The sequence below is a fragment of the Stegodyphus dumicola genome, chromosome X1 (assembly GCF_044657685.1).
Source record: "Stegodyphus dumicola isolate Sdum_Otavi_A_Nest chromosome X1, ASM4465768v1".
NCBI lineage: Eukaryota > Metazoa > Arthropoda > Arachnida > Araneae > Eresidae > Stegodyphus > Stegodyphus dumicola.
Genome location: NC_140780.1, coordinates 98,970,526 through 98,988,179, shown reverse-complemented (window position 1 = coordinate 98,988,179; position 17,654 = coordinate 98,970,526). Strand labels below are relative to the sequence as shown.

At 33.0% G+C, this 17,654-nt stretch overlaps 1 protein-coding gene across 1 annotated transcript in view; it reads left to right on the top strand.

Annotated features, from left to right (window-relative positions):
• Positions 1-17,654, top strand: part of LOC118197693 (transcription factor E2F1-like) — a 200,928-nt gene that overhangs the window by 47,630 nt on the left and 135,644 nt on the right. The gene's annotated exons all lie outside the window — the stretch shown is intronic.

Below are 17,654 nucleotides of genomic sequence, written 5' to 3'. Positions count from 1 at the left end.
AGCTCACATAATAGTTTTCATGCATAACAAAGGTGTTTTACTGGGTATTCGGATAGAAAAAAAAAATTCTCAAAAAATCTGAGTTGTTAATATATTTTTGGATAACATCCTGAGAGGAATTCATTAATAATAGTAATATGTAAAGCCATGAAACAGGTAACCTCAAAACGTCCTTGGAAGGATCAAAATCATGATCGATTCAGTTATTTAAATAACGCAAAGCTGCAAGGGCTACCTACCTATGAGGAAGGATGCCTTCATGGAGGACATTCTGAGGGAAACTAGCATGTTATACAGGGGAGAAACCACAAGAACCAACCATGCAGCCGGTCAGTTCGCTTGTGATCGAACCCAAACCAGGTTGAACTGCCAGTATTCAAAGGTGTATCTTAACCACTGATGAGGCTTGGATCACAATCATGAATCTTCAAACTTATTCATCTAGACGTGCTGTCAATTTACCTTACAACGGCACACACACACATACAAAAAAAAAAAAAAAAAAAAAAAAAAGAGATCATTTGTTATATTCTCCTCCCTCAAGGACCAGGATTCGAAACACAGATCTTCCAATTCTACTAGCTGGATCTGCTACTACTTGCACCACCACAGGACACAAGGTGAACCAGTAAGTCTTTATAAATGTACTAGCACGACAGCATTATATGAATTGTTGGGCATTTTAACTTCGAAAATTAGATGGAATAGTATTTGAAAATAAATATTAATGTCAATTATTTTTAAGTTTGTTTGCAAACTTATCGTTGCCTTTCCAATTCAAAAAAATTTCGAATCATATCTAGATGCTAGATATATCATTAAAACATTTACTTGATTTGGTCACCCACTTAACTTACACGTTGACCAGCGGCCGAGCGGTAAAGTCGCTGAACACTGGTAGTTTGGTCCGAGGTTCGAATCCCGCGAATGGGGCTGGATGCATGGGTGTTTTAGTGGTTTTTACCATGTGTAACGTGTATACGAGCCAGTTTCCCTTAGAAAGTCGTCCACAAAGGCATCCATCCCCTTAGGCAGATAGCCCTCGATGCTTTGCCGTAATTAAATAACCTAATCTTTAAAAAGTCCACCACAAAGAAACCCTCCTCTTCGGCAGACAGCTCTAGTATGCTTTGATGTAGTCAAATAAGACAAAACATTCTGTTGGCGAAAAAGGAAGGTTGCATTTATCGTGAATAATTTCTAATGCAAAAGTTATACTTGTTACTAAGGAAATTTAACTATTAATTAACTAAGGAATACTATTTTTGTGTAAAATTCAGATTGCTTGAATTTTAATAATTCTCAGAAACGAAATACAAATAACAAGAAACTAAAAAAATATTCAGAATTAATTAGGTTATATAAACGATGTAATCATTAAGCATATTTTTAGGAAGAAAGAATATTTTGTAATAAATAAATGAAAAATATAATTAATATTAAAGAATCGTCTATATATCTCTCTCTACAAAGTATAAAAATTACAAATATTTTTCAAGGTGCATGTGTATATGTACCTGATAAAAAATATTTGCATTGTTTATTATTCTAGCGATATTTTTAATCAGGTGCATATTTTCCGGAGATTTTTTTTCCCGATATACATTTTCAGGATATTTTCTTGGCATTCGTTTTACTCAAGTGGTTAGATTAAAGTGTTATTTTGTATGCTGTGAAACCTAACTAGAATTAATTTTCATTCCATAGTTGCTTCACATAAATTTTCGATTTCATGTAATATTCAGTTTCATAATGGGAGTATCATTTTGATATTTACTATCCAGTTTTTTTTTTTTTATTAAATGTCGTCTATAACTACTTTCAATAAAATACTGATATATAATAGGGAAATATAACATACACGCGCGCACATGCTCACAAACATACATCACCATATGTATACACAGTGTTTTGTATGTGTGTTTACATATATATATATACAGTTTACATACAAAACAGTTTAATAATTCCTACAAAAAATGTGATAAATTTTCACGAAATAAACTGTTTAAATTTATATATATATATATATATATATATATATATATTGCGCTTTCTATAGTTTAACATAGATGAAGTTTTTAAAGTCTGAATTAAATAATGATATTGTGTTTATATGTACTGAAATTACTGATGAAAGGATGTTTCTGAATTTAAAGCCAGGGTAGCTTAAATTACTAACAGACGGCAAATACACAACTTGAAATCAGTCTTTGGAAGAAGCAATAAATTTAGAATTTACGGATAAAATAATTTTAGAAGCAATAAATTTAGAATTTAGAATTATATGTACTGTAATTACTGATGAAAGGATGTTTCTGAATTTAAAGCCAGGGTAGCTTAAATTACTAACAGACGGCAAATACACAACTTGAAATCAGAGTCTTTGGAAGAAGCAATAAATTTAGAATTTACGGCAGCTCCATTTCTTGTCTAGTTAACAAAAGGAAAGAACTGAGAAAGATCAGAGTTATAGATAGCGGATGCTTTTTTGTCCTTGCACAAAGGTAATGGTCTCCCATATAAAGTAGAAAATGTACAAAGGTGGTAAGCTTTTAGTTCAGTACCCCCTGGAGGTATATTTACGTTGAAGTCAACTTGGAGATTCCGCTATTAGGTGTTTTCTTTGAAAAGGGTAATATCTTTTTTAGCACATAACCAGAAATAAGAGTTTATGTTTTCATTACTTAATCTTCAAAGCTGTATAATTTGGAGCATCTGCTCGGAAAACTGTTAACTTACTTTTCATCATTGATGAAAAGAATACACACCTGCATAAATGTCTTGGAGAAATAATATCGTTAACAATTTTGCTACAAAGAATTTTTTTTTGGTTTCTATTAACATCTCGATAGTGCACAAAGTATATAAATACTTGCATTGTAACTCTTATATAGCTAATTACAAGGAAATTGCGTTGTAACTCTTATATTGCTAATTACAAGGAAATTGCATTGTAACTCGAAAATACATTTATTTTCTCAAGAAGCTCCTTTGACCAAGCTATATACTTGTTTTCTACCCCTAAAGTGATTTTACTCTATAAAAGCCGAACTGCCTGATCTCATTCATCAGCCACTTCTTCTATTCTGCTGTTGTGTTATCTGCTGCTGCTATTTCGTGCTGTTTTGAAAAGAAGCATATATGGCTAGTGAATCTGAAGAAGAAAGTTTATTATCTAGCTCAGAAAGTGAGTTTTTATCTTCATCTGAAACTGAAAGTGATTCGGATGAAGAACAATTAAGCAAAGTGCGGGATCGGTGCAAGATAGACACTTCTAAAGCTCAACCTGTTCCTCCTAAATTTCCATTCAGCGCTTGCCCAGGTTTAAAAATGACCATAAAGGATGTGAATGATCCTTTACAATTCTTCCTTCTCTATATCGATCACGAAGTTGTAAACATTGTAGTTGAAGAAATTAATAGATATGCCTCCCAGTATTTGGCCGCAACTATATTAAGTCCACGAGCAAGAACACGCACATGGACTGAAACAAATCTAAGTAAACAAAAGGAAAAGTGAAAGAAAGTGTTTTTTGCATTGCTGTTATTGCAAGGAATTATGCAGAAGCCAGTGGAGAAATGGTTTTGGACTCAAAGACCAATAATAAGCACTCCATCTATAGGCAAAATAATGACAGAGAGGCGATACAGTCTCCTTATGAAATTCTTGCATTTTGAAAATAACAAAACTTTCGACAAAACTGTGCATCCTCAGCTTAAACTGAAAAAAATTTATACCTTTTCTGAAAGGCTGCGACAAAAATTCAAAAATGCATATATCCTTGACAGGGATATAGCTATAGATGAATCTCTGCTGGGTTATAAAGGCCGCCTAGGTTGGAAACAATGTATAGCGACTAAAAGAGCTAGATTCGGAATTAAAATATTCCAATTATGCGAATCGTCAAGTGGATATATTTGGAATTTCATACTTTATACCGGGAAAGGCACTAAATTTGATCTGTGATACGAACAATTTGGAGTTGCAACGAAAAGCGCAATGACGCTGATACATGATTTACTAAACAAAGGGTATAGCTTAACGCTAGACAACTTTTATACTTCACTTGAACTTTCAGAATTACTTATCGCGGGAAAAACAGATATATGTGGCACTTTGCATGCAAATAGGAAAGGTCTTCCTCAAGAACTGAAATCAGAAAGATTGAAGAAGGGCGAAATTAGGGCCTTTCAGAAAAGCAAAATATGCATTCTGAAATGGCAAGACAAAAAACCCATTTCATTTTTAAGTACCTACCATGGTACAGATTTCGAAACTGTTTCGAAAAATGGTAAACACATACGAAAACCTACTGCTGTAATTGACTACAATAAAAGAATGGGAGGAGTAGATAAAGCTGACCAGTGTCTAGCATATTATCCAGTCATAAGAAACCAACGACGAATGTATTATAAAAAGATTTTTCGGCATCTCTTAGATCAAGCCGTATGGAATGCTTTCGTCATTTATACGAAATGTGGAGGCATTAACAGGCATCTTGAATTCAGACTGAGACTGATAGAGAGATTAATTGAAGAACATTTAACACAGTTATCGCACCCAAATGACGCATCACAATATGGTAGCAGTTTATGTTTTCATTACTTAATCTTCAAAGCTGTATAATTTGGAGCATCTGCTCGGAAAACTGTTACACACCTGCGTAAATGTCTTGGAGAAATAATATCGTTAACAATTTTGCTACAAAGAATTTTTTTTTTGGTTTCTATTAACATCTCGATAGTGCACGTAGTATATAAATACTTGCATTGTAACTCTTATATAGCTCATTACAAGGAAATTGCATAGTAACTCTTATATAGCTCATTACAATTTCCTTGTAATGAGCTATATAAGAGTTCCAGTTGTTTAACTGGAAGACATTTTCCTTCTGTTATTCCTCATACTGGTGCTACTCGAAACAATCCTTCGCGTAGATGTGTTGTGTGCAATAAACAAAGAAATGATAAAGGAAAAAGAATTAGACGCGAAACCAGATACTGGTGCGAAGAATGTAATGTAGGACTATGTGTTCACCCATGTTTTAAAACATATCACACTGTTCAGGACTTCTAAATTATGGTATGTTTCTTCATTACTTTTACTTTTAAAGTGAAAATGCTATTATATTTTAAATTCATCTTATCATTTTCATTACCATAACTCAGATATTTAGATAAAGAACTTTGTCTTTTTAGAAAATCTTTAAAAAAAATTTGGTTAGATGTATGCGAATTCAGTGAAAAGAAGAACTTTTAATTGGTGGTGAAACCCTGTCATTAAATATCAAATCTGAGTGTAAATATTTTAATTTTTAATGTATGTATTAATTATATTGTAAATTTAAAGATTATTGTAGAATATTGTCAAGGGTTAAATTTTCAAGAAATATGAGTCAAAGCTATGTACAACAGTAAGAACTTATGCTTTTACTAGTTAAAGAATAACTATTTATTTCCCCATTTTATTTTTAATTCACAATATATTTCATATCATTGTACTCATTGAATGAACTTAGTTTGCCTTAAATTTTGCTGAAGTGTATTTTTGTTCCCTGTTTAATTTTTTACTTCATTTTAAATTTATTTTTAGTGTCATCATTAAAAATATTTCATTCTTTGTCTTTGATATTTACGTTATAAAAATATTAAATTAATTTTTGCATTATATTTTAGAAATGTTTTGCAGTTTCCTTTTAATTGAAAGTCATTTCACCATATTTACAATTGTAAATACTAATCTAATGAAACATAAGAAAACTTTTCATTATATTAAGCAAAATCTGCCTATGTATGATACTTAATATTTTTAGTGACTCAAAGAGATATAATACTTGAATAATAACTGTATCATGTCAGAGCTCTATTCCTGGTAAAGCGGAATGGCTACATTAAGTATTTCGCGCTATTTTTTACACTTAACACGTATGTAACGAATTGTAATCTGAAAAATCTGCACGAAGGGAATTTTATACTAATTAGAAGCCAGAACTACTATATTTGACTGCTACTAAAATGCTTCAGAATTTTTTTTCATTTGTTCGAACTTAAAAGGAAAAGTAGCAGTCTAAGTACAATTGTTTTGCACATTCGTAAACATTCTTTGAATTATGATTTTGAGGTTTTGTTAAATAACAAATATTAGCGTATTTATTCTTTGCTTGCATTTCCTTGAAAATACATTTCTAAATCAATGAAAGAAGATAAAAGGTAATTAAATTAATAAGCAGAGTTTTTTTTAAAGCTTTAATGTTATTCTTTATTAACAAGTTTGATATCGTAACAAACCTTGAACTGAAGAGGAAGCTCATACAAATAGCAATTAGGGCTAGAAGCATTACTTATATATATGTTAGATGCAAAAAGTTGCTCAAATCCCGAAGTAAGCTAAACGGATAAATTAATGAAGGATGCTGTAAAAATTTGAGGTAAGTTCCCAAATCAGTTGGGTTGGATTAGATCCGTAAATTATGGAATAACACCTTAAGATTATGAGAGGGACTTCTTTCAAAGAGGGCGTTCTAAAGAGAACTTACTTAGGTTACTTATGAGAAAATAATCTTAACCTTTTCATATGGGCTCTAGATTTTATTTTTTTAAATACTGAAGCCATTTAGTCAACTATTCAGTCAACAAGGAATAGAAAAACAAATCGACATAAAAGTATATTAAAAAAGATATATATTTTCTAATTAGCCTTTGATTAATTCAGAGCGAAGTGTCAGATTTTGTTTAAGAAGGGGCTAACCAATTTAAAGATTCAGTCTTTGACATGTTTTTATGTGTAAAGTAGCATAGATATATACTAAATTTTTAAGCATGTATTTACACAATCTTATATGTTGCAAAATATATTTTCTGAATATCCATAATCAGTATGTTAAATATAACATATTAAAATAAATTAGTATTTTAGATAATTAGATTACATTTATTGATTAGTAAGGAAGCGAAACAATTTTCTAAATTATCGATATAGATAAAACCAAAAACGAGAAAATAAATTAATCACGAATCCAAGGCAGCTAGCAATACACAGTGTTAGTGTATTTTTTAGAAACAAATTCTTTTTTTCTTTAAAAAACAAGCCGTATATTCACAAATTCATCGATAGTTTCTTAAACATTTACGTATTAACGTTTGTAGCATTCTTCGTTGTGATTAAGTTAATTTGAATAAAATCGGGTATGACGTTTTAACTCTGCGCTCGAGGTGCTTTTCTGTGCACACTGTCCATTCTGAATGTTTAGTCTCTTCTGTACAATCACTTTGGCTTCCAGATTCACTATCGATTATTCGGATTTTTCGTCTTCTTGCTCCTCTAACGTCGCCACTATCTTTATCACTTCCATCTTCATTCTCATGGGCAAGCTGCCTATGTAGTGATGTAATTTCGTTCGTTATTGCCGAAAAATTAAACTCATCTTCGCTAGAAGTAACTTTTTCGTCGTGTTCCATACTTATTGGGCTCAGTAACTTTAAAAGAAATACTGCGATTGGCAAGAAGGTTGAGTTCGATCTGATGTCAAAGACAGAGACCTAACCGCTGTCGCAAGTATTTTTGAGATAAGACATTTAATCGCATAAGCATTGCAAAGAACCTTTATTTGAGATAAGACATCCTTATAGCTATTTAGACACCTCGTAATATGATCTACAAAAGGCCAAGTAGATCTCTCAAGCGATATTTCTTAGGTCAAACACAAATAAACACATCGATTTGAATGGTGCCTCTCAGGCACCGCTCGAGTTAACACATCACATGCAGTGGCGCCTGAGAAGCACCGCTCGAGTGCAAAGGGTTAAACTGCCTTTAGATCAGACCAAAATTTATATAATTTCTGAAAACGTAAAAGGACTTGTGAACAGAAGAAATATTTCAAATGAACTAACAAGGATTTAATAGTTTTAAATCATTGTTGTTATTTTAACATAAATATTCACATACAAATAAATGACGCTTGAATTTTTTCTGTGTTAAGGTAAATATTTTTCTACACTATGTAATTATTAGATTTGTCTCTGCTATATTAAAAACACTTTTTTGGAAATAAATGGGGGCATTTTGTTATGATTTCCAATTTTTTCCTGTTTATTTGAGTTGCATTTTAAAGGAGTAACCTTTAAAATGAGTTTATTGGAGTTGAATGAATGAGTTGAATTTTAATGGAGTAACCTGATCTTTTAAAAAAGACATAATTGTCTATAATGTAAAAGTATTTAATTCGGTAAAATAATGTAATGTTTAATTCGGTAAGTAATGTAATAGGTAAAATAATGTACAAATGTGAGAAGTAGAATCGATGCTCTTTCCTTTTGTGCACTTTTCAGGAAAAAATATAAACAAAGTGAGATGGACAGTGCAGTGTGTATAGAAGTTGCAAATGAGTTACCAAAAATAGTTTAAATCAGCTTCCCAGGTTCTTGTATAAAAATTGTTAGGTTTTTCACAAACATCTGCATGACAATTAGTATACTAAAATATACTCACCTTCAAATTAATTTAATTAAATCAAAAGATTAGAAATTTCTCCATTCACCACCAGGACAATGTCATCGTTAATCCCTCCTTTTAGCATGTTGAACAACAATGTGAAATTACAATATATCCACATCATCGAATTCTTCAATAAAAATAAGAAAATGAAAAAATCAGAACACTGAAATTCTTCTTAACCTCATTGCATAACATGCACTACAAGTGAAATACATACCTAACATAATGTTGGTAAACGAAGAAAAAAAGGTTTAGTTCATTTATTATACTTCTTTGTTCTTTAGTCCTGTGCTACGCTCAACTGTAATATTTAATCAGTGAAATAAACTGCTGTACGACCTAATTCGACGAACCTTTTTATTTTGTTTCAAAAACAAGGCTTTGAAATGTATGATACTACTGTTTTTCGTTACAACTCTACAAATCGGAAGTCAAATGCTTTGCTATCCTAATAATATGTTTCATATAAACTTTACAAATTAGTTCAAATACCTCTAATTTATTGTAGAAGATGGCTTTTAAAGAGATGTATTCTTGCACATCTGTTTATCAGCAAAGCCAGATCAGTTGCTAGAGGTCATGTGTGTTCAAAATTTCAGACGCTAGTGCCATAATTTCCATAATCTTTTAGTTTTCTGCATAAAAACCATACTTAATACTCAGTCCTTCAGTATTTAAAATATAGATGTATGTAATATAAATGATAGTAGAAGTCCTTTTATTTTCCTACTACTATCACTTTATCAGATTTTGTTTCGTGGGTAAGATTAAAAACACGATTTTACTACATAATATATATGAAGGTAACTGAAAAAATAAATGGTAAATACTGAACCTATGCGTACATGAAAGAAAGAGCAAAAAACAAAAACAATGTTACTTTGAAAATGATTAAACTTTGTTGTCGCAGATGAAATTAGAAATAACGCTCGAAATATTTCCTCTTCGTAAGCCTTAACGTTTCATATATATATGATTATTACAAAATGATAATTCTTTAGGGCCTTCCTTTAATCGATAAAAAATAAATGACAGTTTTAAGATATTTTTATTTAATTTTTAAAAAATTTTACATATTTACAATTAAAAGAAATCAATGCGCAGAAAAAAAAATAAATCTGAAAAGTTTCAGATTTTAAATTACGTCCAAAAGGGCGTTTTTTGTTTTAACGTTTTGTGTTTACTTTTATTTATTTACCTTTTTTAACGTTTTGTGTTCACCTTTATCATGTTGTACGTACTCAAACTATAAAATTCAGTTCAACAGCAATATTGCAAATTACATATCTTTAGAATTTCCGATACAGAACCTCGCGCTGGAGATAATTTTTTCCCCCCGTACAGTGTTGCTATTGCTCGCTTTGAAATCGTTTAGTTTTTTTAATCAAAAATTCGTTGAAGGGTTACAAAATCTGAAATCGATAATAAAGTAAATTTCAAATTCAAATTAGGGCTTCCACATGCCCATATTCTAAGGAAGATTATGTTATTCAAATTTGGGTGGCTCTAGGTACCGTTGTTTTATCACAATGCGAGAAACATACGTACATTTATTGAGATTCTTCATGATTTAATTTCTTTAAATATAAGGCAGGGCGATAATACATGGTGGCAACGATTTCAAAAGTGATTCAGCCTCTTAGCAAAATGCCAAAACGAAATTAACAGTCCTTCAGAGCCAACCTGCACTTTTGGACTTAAAAAAAAAAAAAAAAAGACCGAATGGATGTAAAATGCACAATTTAAGGAAAATTTCCTTGCATGACAAGGTATTCCAGATTACCTCAGCTTAAAGGTAATAATTTTATCAGATTTTAAATAATGAGAAAAGGGAATTTAGACTCCCAGGTATATGATATACCGATGAGACAAATAATATGTACGTTTGTCCGCTCTGTAACAGAACTGCTATAGGCAAATATAGTTACATTATACAAAAAGTTTTGCTTAATTTAATAACATATATAGTGAGACATCAGATAAATAAACAGCTAATGAGCAATATATCGAACAACTAAGCAGTGAGGAAAATCACGTCATATCATATGCTCCTTTTTTAGAAGGCAGCTGAAAAACCAGCAAAAATATTTTGTAATTATGTTATTACATTAAAATTGCATAATTGAAACTGCGCTAACCGAAGAATCGAATTATCGCAGTTAATTTTATATGCAGTTTTAATTTAGCTGTATTAAAATTTTTAATACTTGTAAATTTCATTACATTATAAGGTATTTCTCCCGCCTTCGTGGTGTGGTGGTCTGCACACTCAGCGCGTAATTGAGAGGTTCGGGGTTCGATTCCCGGCAAAGGCATTGCATATTTTTCATCACTCCTGCTTTCCAAAAATTACCTAATTTCTCTACGGTGACACCTGAACTAAAAGGGTGTTGGATGATGATTCTCCTTCCCCTGGATTTGGCGACCTAAAAACCCAGTTGCCAAATCCCACCTTCTTGGTATGCCTTCGTGGTGTGGTAGTCTGCACTCTCAGCGCGTAATTGAAAGGTCCATGGTTCGCTTCCCAGCATTGCTTACTTTTCATTTTTTCTGCTTCCAAAATACCTAATGTCTCTACAACGTGAAAAATAACAAAAATTGTGTTTATGATTTCTCATTCATGAATAAGTTTTAAAATTATTCAAGCTAATTTGTTTTAAGTGCATTCTGCACTCTGATTTATCCCAGTTTGGAAAGTATGTCTAGAAGCAAAATATTGTTTGCATTTTATTCTCCTTCGAAAAAAGTTTCAACACTTCAAATGTATTTACTGCCTATTTTTATGTCATACTTTCTCTGTGTATGTATATCATGCTTCCTCAGAACGATATATGTATATAGAGGACTGTCGTACTTCCTCGATCCTACTTTTACATCGCACTTTATCGGAAGTTCATTTGATATAACTGTAAGCGATGAAAAATACTAAAGTTATCTGCCTAAAGAGTGTAATGCTTTCTTGAAGGATTCTATAAGGAAACCTACCTCACATTTGTACTCCCTATGGAGAAATCCGCAAATGCAGCCAGGCATTTGCCATGATTCTGGCCCAGGTCAAAAAATCAAATTCTTTGGGCTTATCCAATCGGCCATCAGAAGGCCCAGTTTTATAGAAAATTACTTGAATCGAGTCATTGAGAATATATTTAATAATATGCTGTTACATAGTATAGATCACATAGATTTAAAATTCTAACATAGTACAGTGATAATATCTCTGAACACTAATACTTCGAGCAGTGTCTAGTTCTGGTGAACAGGCTGACTCCATGGAGGCTTTCATGGTTTTCCTTATATGTTAACGTCAGTGCCAGCCAGCTTTCCTTCGGCAGTTCTCCACAAAAGCATGCCTTCATTAGGCAGATAATACTTACGAATACTTGTTTTGCCGCAATCAAATAAATAAAACTAAACTTAAAACACTTATGTGCTTTTGCCACCTATTAAAGGACGTTTTACACACAACATCCTCCTGTAACAGCAATGAGATAATTTTACTTGATCGCATATTTCATATTGATATATTTTACCTGTTCCAATATTCAAAAGGATAATTATAACACTATTTTGGCTGATTATAGAGTTAGAAATAGATTATAGAACAGATGGACATAGATGATAGAAATCGATCTTTACACAGAGCTCGTATAATTGTTACATTGTAGTTGAACTGACTGCTTATATTATATACAGGTAGATAACATAAATTTAAGCATACAAAATTTATGAGTAAGAATATTACTTTAGAATGAATATTACACAAATATTTTTCAGAAAAACAATTTAAGGTGGAAATATTGTGCGATATTTATTCTAAAACAATATTTTCCTCCTTAAATTGTCTTTCTGAAAACCATAACTGGTTTTATATGTAATATTTTATAAAAGGATTTAAAGAAAATTTAATCAGTTATTCTTTAAAATTTCAACTTTCCTTGAAAAGACAATGTATTTAATGTGTTTCTTCTCAAGGTATGCTATTTAGATTACTTCTTGTCTTCCTTGTAGAATATTTACAAACAAATAAAGCCGATACATTTGAGATCATTTGATATTCAAACAATATATTTATTTATTTTGAAACATCTTAAAAAATCTGATGCGGACACCACATGACTTCCTTGTACCACAAATAAATTAAACTCAATTTTTGCTAAACTGCATTTAAACCTATTTCGTTTGAAAATGAGGTATGATCTTCCATTTCAAAATGCCCCTTTGGCACTGCCAATTGCAATAAAAAAGGGAGGTGCACAATTAGATGTTGCACAGATGTCCCATACAGAAACTTTCAACATTCTACGGTTAACCGTTTTTGAGTTATGTGATATACATGCATACATACGTACGGACATACGTCACGCTAAAACTAGTCATAAGTCCCAAATATAAAATTTCAACATTTTATGTTAAGTTATGCGACATATGTACGTGTAAATGTCATGATGAAACTATTTAAAATGGAAACTTCCTTTGAAATATGAAAATCGAAATGCTTCGTGATTACAATACTTTATTTATTTCTCACAAGTCAAAACGGTGTCATAAATAACTAACTACTAATAAATTTATAATGCAATCTAAAGAATTATTTAAATCTAAAACTTTAAACTGGAATAAACTTATAATATTTGAAAATTAAATATAAACGTAATATTAAAATAAGTTGTGAATAATTTATATTCGAAAAATTGGAACACGAGAGAAAAAAATTCTCACAAATTCCCTTTGTATATTAAAAAGTATTTCCTCAGAAAATAAGGATAAAAAATGCAAGATTAATTTTTCACCATTATCAAAGCAATTCCTTAAAGAAACTGGAAATTTAAAGCATTTTACGTAGTTTCTCTTACTGATGTATATTGACTAACTTTCTGTATTCGGCACATATCTTGATTTAAGGTACCAGTAATATACAGCATATGTGTTAGTATGCAAATTATAAAGTAGCCAAATAGGAGATAAAATACTATTTTAGCAACCAGTCTTGTGACGAAGATACCATAGGGAGAAAAACTAATTTCACTCGCTAAATTCAGCGGAGGGGAGAATTAGCTTAATTATATCCACATGTAAGGGGGGCCCGCTTTTGAAGTAATTTGAGTAAAAATGCTTGCCGTTTTTGCGACAGACCTGGTAAGAAAACACAATTATTTTTACATTGTTTTCTGAAAAAAGCCGTAACGATCAGGGGGGGTTAATTATCTTGCCGGGCCCTGTCCATCGTGCATATATTTTATTAGTGGGATCTGGAATAAGTAGCAGTACTTGCTCTCCAATGTCGAATTTCCGAATAGAGAAACGTCTGTTAAAATATTCGGCATAGGCTCTCTGCTTATCCGGAGTAGTTAACCGTTTGACTGCTACACGGCACAAAAGCGCTGCGTTCATTTGTCTCGAAAACCGCGACACAGAGCTTGTGAGTGTACGTAGTCTGACCTTACGTGTACTTTGTAAAACGAGTGCATTCTAAAATAACAAACTGTGTTGCGGTTTTCGAAACAAATGAACGCAGCGCTTTTGCGCCGCGTAGCAGTCAAATGGTTAAAGAAGCTTGTTCCGCTGCCTTCTCTAATCGTATTTTCAGATCTTGTAGATATTCCACCACGGATTGTGAGATATTGGCTGGCAAATGTATATCTTTTACCCAAGATGACTTTAAAATTTCTAGAGGTCCACGGACTTCTCTTTCGTATAAAAGTTTAAAAGCGACACTCCCGTAGTGCAGTTTGGAACTTCTCTATAAGCAAATAATAGAAATGGAATTTATTTGTCCCATCCTCTGGGGTCTTCTCATATTACATGATGTAACATATTCTTAAGGACTCTATTCCATCGTTCTATTAAATCATTGCTAGCTGCATGACCTGGACATGAAAATCTCAGAGATGCCCCGATTCTTCTAAGAAATTCCTGGGTTAATGCCGAAGTAAAATTAGTTCCCTGATTGCTTGCTACTATATTTGGTACCCCTGTCCTAGAAAATATTTGCAATAACACTTCACACGTAGACCTAGCACTCAAAGAAGTTATAGATATAGCTTCAGGCCAACGTATATGCTGATCCATTACACATTAACACATATTTATGTCCTCGACCTGATGGTGGATCGATAGGAACAATAATATTCACAACTTCGAATGGCAAATCTGGTCTGCACACTGGAGTTATGGGTGTTCTCTCATGTATTCTATTCTTTCCGGATTTCTCAGCTGACAATTCTCACAAGATTTACAGTACTCCGCAATGTCCTTAACCATGGAATGCCAATAAAAGTTATATCGAATCCGCTCTTTGGTTTTCTTAATTCCTAAGTATTTGAACTTTATTGTATTTAAATTTCTTTGTATTTAAAAATAAATACATACTTTGTATCTATTTTTATTTCTTTGTATTTAAATTTAAAGTATTTGAACATTTATTTAATGGATATGGGCAAAGCACTCTAAAACTATCTACATAAAAGGAAGCCTTTGTAAAGGATATTCTATGGGGAAACAGTCTTGTATTCATACGATGCATGGGGAAATCACACAACGTCTATGTAGTCAGCCCATTTGGTGGTGGCATTAGAGCCCGCGTCAAGCTACCAATATTCCAGTGGCCTTATCCACTCAACAACAGGTGAACCACAGACACCTGAACATATTGACTGACCTATATATTCCTATCTACTGTATGCTGTATCAGGACATTGATCAAAGAACACATATATGTTGGCCTGGCCTGCACGGGCTCCTCATTTTTTAACTTGGTTTCATGATGAACTATCTGAGTGATGCCAGGTGTTTTAGAAAATAAATCAGAGAAATGTCTTACCATTTCTTGTAGTTTTCTTCTGTCTTCAGATTTCACGTGTTGCAGGTTGAGCTCTGGAGGTTCCACAGCTTCTACTTTCTGCGGCTTCATGTGTAGTTGCAAAGTTTCATTCTGAAAATTAATTTTGGCTCCCGCTGTTTTTAAAAAATCGGTGCCCAAAATTACCGAATCTTGTAGATATCGCACTACAAAAAATATAGATTTTTGATACCGTAGGGAGAAATTAATTCTTTATCTCCACATTAAACGTCGCTTTACCTATACATTAACAATGTTTGCCCTGTGCTGCAATAACTGTGGAATTTTGAGTTTTAAATAACCTATATTTCTTTAAATTATTTTGAAAGAAATGTTCGGACAGAAAATTTGCTTGTGCTCCTGTATCGACCAAGGCCTCTGTTGGCATCTTTTTAGTCGAATGCGAATCACAGGTAAGGACAAATTCTTTATTATCATCGTATTCAGTTGAACTTTTGAGGGATTTTTATTCGAATGGAGTGACTGTATCCCTTTTTCAGCAGCCTCCCGTCCTAGTTTAAGTCCTTAACAGCCCCCCTTTTTGAATATTGCAGCCTATTTTGGTGATCGCCTTTCTTTTTATCCTGAAATTTATTCCCGCTATAAGATGTTTTCGCTTGTTCCGCATATGGCCTCGAAAACTGTTTGGTCCTTGGCCGAAACTTCTCGTACGCATATTTTCTGCTACCTCCTACTCTCGAATTTCACCGCCAGCTTGAACAATTGTTCTAGAGTGCTGGGGTTCTTTACTTCAATATAATCCTGAACTTGCGGCAATCGTCGAGGCAAGATAATTTGGATTAGTTCGTCGTTGAGCTTTTTTCCAATATAATAAATTAGCGACTTGGACCTTGCATAAGATGAAGTTAAAGAACTCTTCAATTTTAAGTTGGTACTTGCTGTACTATTCGGCTACAAGCCTAGCTCTGTCCTTCACTAAGGCAAAAGCTTTTACCAGCGCAGCTTTAAAATTGTCGAAAGTATAAGCTTCCAATTTCTCCCAGTCGAAATTTTCCAATTTCTTTGAACCAGCTTAATGTCTGCCCTCGTAAGGCGGTCGTTGCTATCGTGATCTTTTGTACATCAGGAATGGGATAAAGTAAAAAGTGATTATCTAAATTTTCTAGGATGCTAGTGACCGACGTTCTTCCGTCAAATGTCACTGAGGGTTTCATGGAGGCCCTTATAGTGTCCATGAGATAACCAAAGCCGTCCATCATATTGCCAGGAGCCAGTGGAGTTTGCGATGTTGATGGAGCTAACTGAGCTGCAGCTTCGTTGTTAGCCATGAGTTCGGAAAAATTCGGGAGCCACTTGTAAGATGTCTCTGTTATTCCACCTAAATTAGATCTAATTAGATCTAAATTAGATCCTACAATGAGCCTGGTGAACTCTCGCACAGGCATGAATTAATTACCAGCAAAGAAGAAGGATGAAAATAACCCTTTATTAATTCAAACTAATTTAACAGAAAGCACGGACTTCATGCATTACAAAAACACCGTCCACTTCGGGTTTAAACTCAAATGTAGAATATCATACAAGTCAAACCTGAAATAAGTATTGCAAGAGCGCACTTAAGTTTACGCCTAAGAGGTGGACTCACAGGAATCTAACCTCCGTGATACTAATCTGATAAGGCCAAGTGGCTTGTTAGCGTGACCGCGAAATAACAACGAAATGTGTGGTTGGCTAGCGAAACACACTCTGAAAAAAACTGAGATATTCATACTTTTAAATAGCACTTCACTTAACGTTACTCTCGCCAGAGAATGTGAGGGGAAGTTTAGAATAGGTAATAAAATTCAAAATAAATTTGTTATGCAAAATAAGGAAAACCCTACAAGATCAGTGGCCTATGGTCTGCTTCAAAACAACTACGGTGCTGGAATTATAAATGTAAATGTGTCTTCGTATCTTCCACACCTGAAAGTGAACTGATGTCATTGAACTGGAGTGTTGTAAGAGCATAATCTTTTCTGACCTTAGAGGAAACCACAAAAACACCATAGCAACAAGCTCATAAGTGGAACTGGAATTGGAGTTGAACTACCAGCATTCAGCAGTTTTACTGCATCGCCTCTGGTGTTGTATACATAGAAATCTATTTCCTCTGATACGAGTTGTAACATCAAACTGCTTTCATAACATGTCTAACCAATGTTAAATTTATATTTTGCAAATGAAATATGCGGCTTTAAAATGCTGCCATAAGGCGAGCATTTCATGCTATTAGGAGCTGGCACTTTTTAATATTCGTCAGGCTGAAGGCAAAGGGAGCAAATCATAAAAACTGTGGAGGTAAGATTCTGACCTC